Here is a 10,170-nt window from a genome sequence, read left to right on the forward strand (position 1 = left end):
GTGTTGTCATGTGTTTTCAAGTTGTTCTGACTTACAGTGACTAGGTGAATTTCATAGTGTTCTTAGACAAGGGATGCTTAGAGGAGGTTTTGCAACTTTCTTCATTTGTATTAATCAATTAGGAATTATTTGCATTTTTCTCTTTCCTAGAAAATCCTCAACAAATCCTCAACATAGGACGAAATGTTATTTAGTCTAGAATTCTAAAGAAAAGAGAGGATGAAATTGAAAACACTGAGGGTCGCAAAAACAGTATTGGCTGCTGCATATGACCTAGCAACACAGTTTACTTAATTCCTGATATGAGACCAGAGTGCTGTGGTATCATCACAACATACATTGACTCAACACTGCCCAGCATCATTTGTTTGCAGTGGCCACAAAATTTACAGCAGAGTAAGATCAGTTCATTCATTGTGTTATATAGTGAATAACTCACTTAACCTTGGGACAAAATGAACACTGAATTGTTTCCTATTATAACTGATTCCTTTATCAGCAGCATCACAATGACAAAAGTTGAGCCAGAATGATGCATTAGTTTGAGTGCTGAACTAGGACCAACCACCTCATCACACGGGGGATTTTTTTGCTCTTACCAGCTGGGGTTCCCCTTCAATAACATATCCAGATGTATCACATCTGATGACACAGACCAAAGCCCCGCCACATCTTTGGGTGAAGCAGCAAGGAAGTGTTGCTAAAAGCTTCCTCGGCACTATGGTTAGTAATTTATCTTTTAGGTAGATACCCCCAGTTTTTAGGTTTTCCCCTCATCTGATGGAGGAAACGGCAACGTGTCAACATGCCAACACATCTTGCCATACTGTCCCTTGTCTGATGGAGGAAGAGAAAGGGTGCCAATGCATCTTGCCCAATCTGCCACCCTCCCCCATGTGATAGGGTAAGAAGGGTGGGTGTGTGCCTCACTGTCGGGCACCATGCGCAGTTTCTGTTTTGCCGATGGTTGCTGGCAAAATGGAACAAAAGGGAGGGCGTCAATATGATGAGGTCCTTTGGGAGATCAGGATGTGAATGACCACTCAACCATGGGAAACCAATGGGTGAACTTGAGCAAGTTATTCTCAACCTCAAAATAAAGGAATGGCAAAACCTCTCTGAACAAATCTTGCCAAGAAAAAAACCCATGATAGCTTCACCTTAGGTTAGCTATCTGTCAGGAACAACTTGAAGGCAAGCAGCTTGATTCAGATTTATTTGTTTCCACACTGTTCCAAAAGATGTGGCTTCTCAACTGCCAAGCTTCTGTCTCCTCCCCCCTCCCCTTCTCCTTACCTAATGGTTCACAGTATGTCCATTGCAATCCTGTATTATAGTTTGTGGTCAAGGAACACCAGGGCTTCTTGCCAACCATTCCATCAGTTGTGCATGAGAGATAGATCTTGTGGTTGTAGATGAAAGGAAACACACAAAGTCTCTTTTGGTCTGTATCTGCTCCTGAGTAGAAGATGCCAAAATGTATAGATACGAGATGTAATTGTGTATTTAACAATCAGCCATGCTTTAGGGCAGTGAGCTATATGCTAGATGTCACAGTGATGTGGCATTAAGCATATGATAGAGCTACCATAATATTTGCATCTATTATAGGCTGCATGGTACATACTTGTAGGGCAGGCATTCTATCGCCTAATGAAAGTACTAGATTCCAATGACAACTTCCTTTGTAATCCTGGGGTTTGTAGTTTTCTCTGGTACAGAATTCTACATGCTCCTCTTTCAAGTGCAAATATCAGGATTCCAGTTAGGGTTAGGGTTAGGGTAAAAGTGGCATTTAGCATTATAATTGTTTCCTTGGGCCACTTCTCCACTTTCTCATATTGAAATACTCCAAGGACAATCAGAAGCACACCACCAGACCCTGGTAGGTTCTTTATTTTAAACAGAAAAAAACATCTAGAACAATTGTGTGAGTCCATCCCATCTGTCGGGGGTGCTTTGAATGCGATTTCCTGCTTCTTAGCGGGGGGTTGGACTAGATGGCCCTTGAGGTCTCTTCCAACTCTACTATTCTATGATTCTATGATTCTATGATTCTATGAGTCACTTTGGGGCTCATTCAGAGGAAAGGTGGAATATTTCTAAATTAACTAACTAATGCAGCATTAACTAAGGCTCAAGTTACCTAGCTCTAGCTACAGTAAAATACAATTAGCCAAAGAACTTTGCTATCTCTGTGGCCTTTCAATTCCATTTCTGCACCCATCTTCATGGATTCTAAGGATCATTCCACATATGCTTAAACTTACATACACACACACATATGAAAAAGCAACAAAAACAATGTAGAAACAATCCTGCTGCTTTATTCCAGCAAGGCTAAATTGCCTGAATCAATTGCTAAATAGGATTCCAGCAGTATACTTATCCTTTCTGACTTCATTCCTGCAACAGCCCAGTTCATTCTCACTTTTCAGTAAGTATGGCACTCTTCATCTGTTCCAGTGATTCTAAACCTGTAGGTCCCCAGATGTTTTGGCCTTCAACTCCCAGAAATCCTAACAACTGGTAAACTGACTGGGATTTCTGGGAGTTGTAGGCCAAAACACCTGGGGACCCACAGGTTGAGAACCACTGATCTATACATATAATAAAAGTGAAAAAATGTTTGTGTGTATGTGGCTGGGGTGCCCACTTCCACAGACAGGCTCTTGCTTCCTCAAACAGCTATAACCCACAGTGTTGAAGAGCCACCAAAAGCACTCCCTCCAATGACATTTCAGGTTATAGCAAGTGCCATGAACATGTAGCCCAAACCCTGCCAATGTCCTCCCCAAACACACGGCCCATAGAGCACTGTGAATACAAACAATTGATCTGCACCAAATTTGGCATGCATACCCAATATGCCCAAATTTGAAAACTGGTGGATTTGGAATGGAATTGGCCTTGACATTTGTTAGTTGTAGGTACTGAGATTTATAGTTCACCTGCAATCAAAGAGCACCCTGAACCCCATCGATGATGGACCTGGACCTAACTTGGCAGACAGAACCCACATGACCAACTGAACGCACTGAAATGATTTGATGGGACTGACCCACCATGGTGGGAGTTGTCATTCATCCTGCAGCTGGAGCGCATGCTGAACCCCAGTGATGATGCATCTAGAGCACATTTGCCCAACATGACAAACTTTTAAGTATTGATAGAGTTTCAGGCATGATGTGAGTTATAGTACACCCACAACCTTATGCATTTTGTCAAATAAAAAATGACTTCTTCTAATAACCTGGGCAACGCTGGGTACCCAAGCTAGTCCTAAATAAAAGGAAAATCTCACATGCTGTGTTCTTACCTGTGACATTGCAGTACACCCATTTCTTATCTATGTCATAGTTGCTGGTGTTGGCACACCACAACTTCCCATCACTCATGCCCTCTGTTGTGCATGCATTGTAGGAGACACCCTTGTAGATGAATGGGAAGACACAAAATGGATTCTCTGCCATAATGTCTGGTTCTGGATTTTAAAATAAAAAAATTAAAGAGTATGAAGCACTCATAATTCTGCTACCCACAGACATAGAAGCCATCATATTAAATTTGACAATTACAACGATCTTGTACCAAAAGACATCAGGCATAAAAAGCAACAAGCAGGGATCACAGAAGGTTGTTGCTAAAGTTCTTTTCATATATTAATCATCTGCACTTATCACCACCACCACTGCTGCTTTACTGCCTTCTGGGAACTGCTTGAGTATATCTGACAACTTACATGAAAAAAATTGAAGGTGAGGGCAACATCTCACTCTCTATACTGATTCTTATCCCTATCTCTTCTCCTCCCTTTTGGCTCCCTTACCTGAATCCTTCTCACAGAATTTCCATTTCTTCTCAACATCATAGCTACTAGTGGTAGCACACCATAACTTCCCATCACTCTGTCCATCTGTGGTACATTTTGTGTAAGTCTTGCCTTCATGGATGAATGGGAAGACACAAGGTAGGCTTTCCACAATCTCTTCAGGTTCTGCTTTTTTAAATTCAAAGTGTAATAAAAAAAACCAAGGCAGAAAGATAATTATTTCTTCTTATGTGTTTCCATATAGAAGCTGACTTTCTACCTGGTGTCCCCAAATACAGATGTTATTGGAAAGTTTAAAAGATCCACAATTCAAAAAGGTAGCCAAGGATGTTGTTGTCTCTTTCAAACAAGAACAAGGCAGTAGCAAGAAATGTATGATTCTACCCAGATATACCTAGTGGTAGTGTCACATTGGGAGGTAGATTTTCATGTATTCTATTCTCATATACAAGAATCTTCAGGCCAAAGATAATATGTGTTCTGTACTGAAAGGAAAACATGGTTGTGGAGTAAATAAAAGACACCAAGTTCCTAAGGATCTACATGTTCCCTTTTGAGCAAAGAAAGGAAGCAAAAACTAAGGACCTTGTCACACAGCTGCCGGCGTTGCTTCAGTTAATAGAGGAGCATGGGGAATCCGGTGCCCACACCCCACATCACCCAGCCAAAGGCGATCAGATGGGGGAAGCGTGAGCATGTGTAGTGCGTGCAACTTCCCCCATGCATTCTATGGCAACACGGGAGCTCTCAGCATGCACCGGCTCTGCTTTGATAAACACTCCTGAAACCTACATAGTCTTAAATGTTATAATTTCTTAATTTTATTTGCATTGTAGAAACGTCTTATAATTTTAGGTCTCTAAAAATGTAGACCTAAACATTCAGTTCATACATGAATGAACATCAGTTGATTTCTTGCCATTTCATAAGGATGTCTTGGCTGACAAATGAGAAACCAGTGCATCATCAGTGTAGGAACATTTCTTACCTGTCCCCCTTGAAGCCACTTCATCTTCCCATTTGATACTGAGTAATGGAAACTTTTTTGAACCAGTTTCTTCATTGATCATACCAAACCCATTCCTCTTAAACCTGCAAAACAGCTTTTCTGCCCTCCTCCTACCTGTGAGATCACAATACATCCATTTCTTGTCCAAATCATAGTTGCTGGTGGTGGCACACCAGAGTGTCCCATTACTCATGCCATCACTTGTGCACATGTTGTATTTGTTGCCTTCGTAGGTGAAGGGGAAGATGCAAGATGAACCCTTCGCTTCAGGTTCTGGTCTCAAATCTTAAAATGTGAGTGAAAATGATAGAAACAAATCATGTTTTGCATTTCTTGGAGAAAACATGATAATGTATTGTCAAAGGCTTTCATGACCAGAATCACTGGGTTGCTGTGAACCTTTCGGGCTGTATGGCCATGTTCCAGAAGATTTCTTTCCTGACGTTTCGCCCACATCTGTGGCAGGCATCCTCAGAACTCACATACCTGAGGATGCCTGCCACAGATGTGGGTGAAACGTCAGGAGAACATGGTCATACAGCTCGAAAGACTCACAGCAACTCAACCATGATAATGTTAACAGCAACCCAACCATGATAATGCTCCCTACTGGTGATGCACCAAAACCTTTCATTGCTTCTTTTCTCTGTAGTGTCAGAGAGGTAAGCCATATCCTTATAATTTAGTGCTGAAGAACTGATATTAAAGAGCAAAGAAAAATACAATATAAATTGCAGAAGTTCGGTAGCTTTGCAAAAACCATATCCTTGCATCAGAGAGAGCTATTAACCCATTCACACTACAGAATCTTCCATCACTTCATGATGCTTTATATCACAGTTATAGTAAGCAGCTGCTGTGCAGCATCACAGGAATAACCATAGGATAGCAAGTTGCATACAATATGTCAACAATCATATTGCCTTTATGAAAGCCAAAACAGCATTGAGCCTTTCTTGCCACAAACATTTTGCCGAGCTTCCTCCTCTACCTCCTACCTGTAGTTTCACAATATGTCCATTGGAAGTCAGCATCATAGTTATTAGTAAGGGAACACCAAGGCTTTTTGTTAGAAATCCCATCCGTTGTGCATGATGAGTAGGATTTATTGTTGAAAGTAAAAGGAAATACACAAGGTCCTTTGGGATTAGCATCTAATCCTGAGCAGAAAGAGATAAAAGCAGAGGTATTCGCACAGTATTAGGAAAAGATAATTATAAGAAGAGCTAAAGATAGTAGACAGGGTGTTGAGCTAAGATTTTGAACTCCATCACTAAATTAGGTTCCACATTCATACATGTTAGCTTCCGATAAGAGTATGATGTAGTGGTTTGACTGTTGGACTAGGATTCCAAATTTGAATCCCTGCGTAGCCATGAAAACCTTGGGCAAATAATACTGATGAAGGCAATGCCAAACTTCCTCTGAACAAACCATGCCAAGAAAATCCTGACAGCATTGGTATGAGCCAGAGTTGACTTGAAAACAAATAACAAGAGACCTTGCATAAACTTTGCAAAACCTGGACCATTTTCTTTCCCCACTGACATGGAAATCACCAGCAGAGGGTGCACACTCATCTCCTTTTAAAAATCTTTTCCTTCCTAAACCCTCTTTCTTTGGTTTTCTTTGCATCTATATCTACACCCAATTTGTGAAAAGTTTAGTCCCTCAAATATTTCTGGACTGCAATTCCATTACTCTTCCCCATTAGTTTAGGGGTACATTTACACTACAGTATTATCATGCTTTATTCCACTTTTACTGCCAGACTTCTGTCCAATGGAATCCCAGAATTTGCAGTTTAAGGAGAGTTCTTTAGTATTCTTAACCAGAACACTCGAGTGTCTCAACAAACTACAAACTCCAAGATTTCACATGGTAATAGCACTATAATTCTGTAGTGTGGATGATCCATGTGATGTCTAAGGCGCCTTCTACACTTTCTTTATATCCCAGGAACTGATCCCAGATTATCTGCTTATCCCAGATTAGATGGCATTGGAGACTCATATAGTCCAGTTCAAAGCAGATAACTTGGGATCATATCCTGGAAAATAAGGAAAGTGTAGAAGGGCCCAAAGACTAATGAGAGGTGCAATCTAACAGAGTCTAAAAAACAGCACATTTTCTCCCATGCCCAATATAGAGAACATGCTGCAAAGATTCATCCTACACTTACAAAATTACAGATGGCTTCAGCTTGTAAAAATTCTTTTAAAAATATAATACATTTATCCACTTATATGTTACATTTAATGCACTATTTCTCTCATTCTACAATAATTACAGTAGTTATCATCATTAATTCTCTTACTGGTGTCAGCACAGTAGCTCCATCTATCATCTCTGTCATAGTTTCTTGTGGTAGCACACCAAAATCCTCCTTTGTCCTCTTTAGTACAGGTGTAGTATGTCCGGTTTTTGTAGACAAAGGGGAAAATGCAGGGTTTGCCTTCAGAGTTGCCTCCATGCTCTGGATATATAGAGATGATGGATTTCAAAATAAGAGAGAAGTAAACAGCTATAGCTGTAGGTTCAAAGAGTTTAGGCTACAATTTACATTACTTCAGCAATTTTCTGGCTTTTCTGGCTTTCTAGGTCAAAATTTTTCAAACTGTCCTTCTCCAGATATTTTGGACTTCAGCTCCCACAATACCTGGTAAGCTGGCTGGGATTTCTGGAAGCTGAAGTCCAAAACACTCAGAGAAGCAGAGTTTGAGAAATGAACTAAATAATATGTAAGTATGTTTGGAATGTGTGTAGGGAATTATGACATCTATATCAGTGGGGGATATATTCCTGGATTTTGCATGAGCTCATGAAATCTAAGGGCCCTTCCACAAAGCCATATAACGCAGAGTAACCCACAATATCTGCATTGAACAGGAATATCTGAATCCAGACTGCCATATACCCCAGGTCAAAGCAGATAATGTGGGATTTTATTCAGCTGTGTGAAAGGGGCCTAAGTTAATAGCAAACTCTATTATTTTCAACTAATGAATGACAGAGGTACCAAGAAGACAGTGTAGTTTGTACAGAAGGTCTTAAGTGAATAATGAAACTATGGTTAAGGAAAATTGCATATAATGGTTATGCAGATATGAGAATTCATCTGTATTATGATTGTTTTCATACCTACTTTGGTTTTTAATTGGCGATAGACCTTGAAAATAGAGTCAGTTCTCCATATCTATGGGTTTCACTTTTGCAATTTGGATTATATTCACCAATTTGATTAATATGTTCTTTCTAGCAATCCCCAGGCCCATCAACACAATTCTATATTCAACTTCTATTGAGCCGCACTGGAGGATGTAGAGATTTCTAAAAATGAGTTCCCTCAGTTTTTAAATACACTTTTGTGTAATCCTACATCACTAACCCCAGGGATTCTCTAATTAATACCTGCAATTAATTCTGTTTTCTAATCATTAATACATAACCAAGTTACATTACATTTATAAGTGATAAAGCTGTAGTTTCACTAAATGGCAGAGAAGGAAAATCACACTGTTTAAGTGTTACCCACCTCTTCTCTTGGCTTGCAGTAACATAATAAGAACTGATTACTTTGAGAATACTCAAATTATAAGTGTAAGAACTTACTTATTAAAAAGGATAGAGTGAATATCCCTTATCCAGAAGCCAAAACACTCCAAAATCTAAAATTTTTCATATTGGTATCTAAGATAGTGACACTTTTGATTTCTGATGGTTCAATGTATACAAATTTTCTTACACAATTTTCAAAAAATATTCTGTGTGAAATTACGCCCAGCCTCTATGTGTAATGTATATATGAAACATAAATTAATTTTGTTATTTAGAGTGAGGTCCCATCTCTAAGATATCGCAGTATGTATGCATATGCAAATACAAATATTTCAAAATTCAAAACATCTAAAATCTAAATCACATATGATTTCAAGTATTTCGGATAAAAACTATTTAACCTGTAATGTCCAATGCATTGACAAAATGCTTTCTTTTCTTAATTAGTATAATATATAGCAATTTTAGAATAATTGTAAAAATGACAAAGCACCAGATAAAATCTAGTCTTCTTTAGCAGTAATGTTCAGCAGTAATAGGCAAGCTGCAAATACATCATCAGCATGTTCATCCACCCTGGCAGGGTTCTGGGTTACACACCTTGGACAGAACAGTGCTTCCACTGGCCATCTTCATCATAGTTGGCAGTTGTACCACACCATAGTTGATCATCAATAGCCCCAGCTTTGGTGCATGATTTGTAGGATTTTCCATCAAAAACAAAGGGAAAGACACAAGAGGGTACACCTGAATGATATAAAATTAGTGATGAAATTAATGAAGGATAAAACAAGAATTAAAGCCTAATACTACCATAAAGGCACCAGATCCCTTCTGACCTTGGAAGCTTCTTAACTGGGTGATAGGTTAAAGATGAAGTCTTTCAGAAAAAGTGGTAACCCATATTCAACAGGAAATTGGACAAAGTAACAGGAATTCAAGCAGCAACTCTCAGCAGTTAAACATTCTAAAACTTGTGCATAGATGGACACATTTTGGGTTTTCCAAGATTGGTTTACATTTTTAAAAAATATAACTGAAGTTCTTTCTATCCTATGTATGAAGAAATATTCCAAGGCCAGTATCTGACAATTCCATTCAACCATATGAAAAGTCCGGTTCATAACAATAATAATTTTGCTCTCTCATGGGATCATCTCACGGGTGCACAAGCATTGAGGAAAGCATATCTAACTCTTTATTGTTATTTTCTGACACCATCTAAAAAACTTAAGACTCTCTATTGGCATTAATGTTACCTTTGCCATCTGTGTGGGCTTGTTGGAGATTGCTGACAAATGCCAGGAGGGCCAGGAATCCAAACATCTCACTGTAGCTTGCTGGTAAGTTTGTAGGATGTGAATGATACCTGTAGCTATATAATCTCTGCTTGGCTTCTCCCCATATTTCCTTCTCAATTCAAGCTATCATTTCCTCCATCCTAGAAGAACTACAACAAATTAATCTTATTCCCTTTTAGCCTCCTGGAGATGTGTAATGGCTGGTTGCCATTTTCTTCTGAAGCTGTCAGGTCACCACAGACTGGTAGTTGTGTATAGAATGATGGGAAAGACAGCTCCCTGAATTTTCCACAGGTTACTCTGAGATATACTTTAACCAGCTTTTGTCAAAATCTGGTTTTATTAGATTTATTAGATTCCAGGGCCTATTATAATCAGCCATGGAATTGAAATTGTAAAATGCCAGGAGGGTTGAGGCTGGTCAGGGAAGTTCTAGCCAGAATTCTGTTCCCTAAGATCTACCTGGAATC

The sequence above is a fragment of the Anolis carolinensis genome, chromosome 6, assembly GCF_035594765.1.
Source record: "Anolis carolinensis isolate JA03-04 chromosome 6, rAnoCar3.1.pri, whole genome shotgun sequence".
Classification (NCBI taxonomy): Eukaryota; Metazoa; Chordata; class Lepidosauria; order Squamata; family Dactyloidae; genus Anolis; species Anolis carolinensis.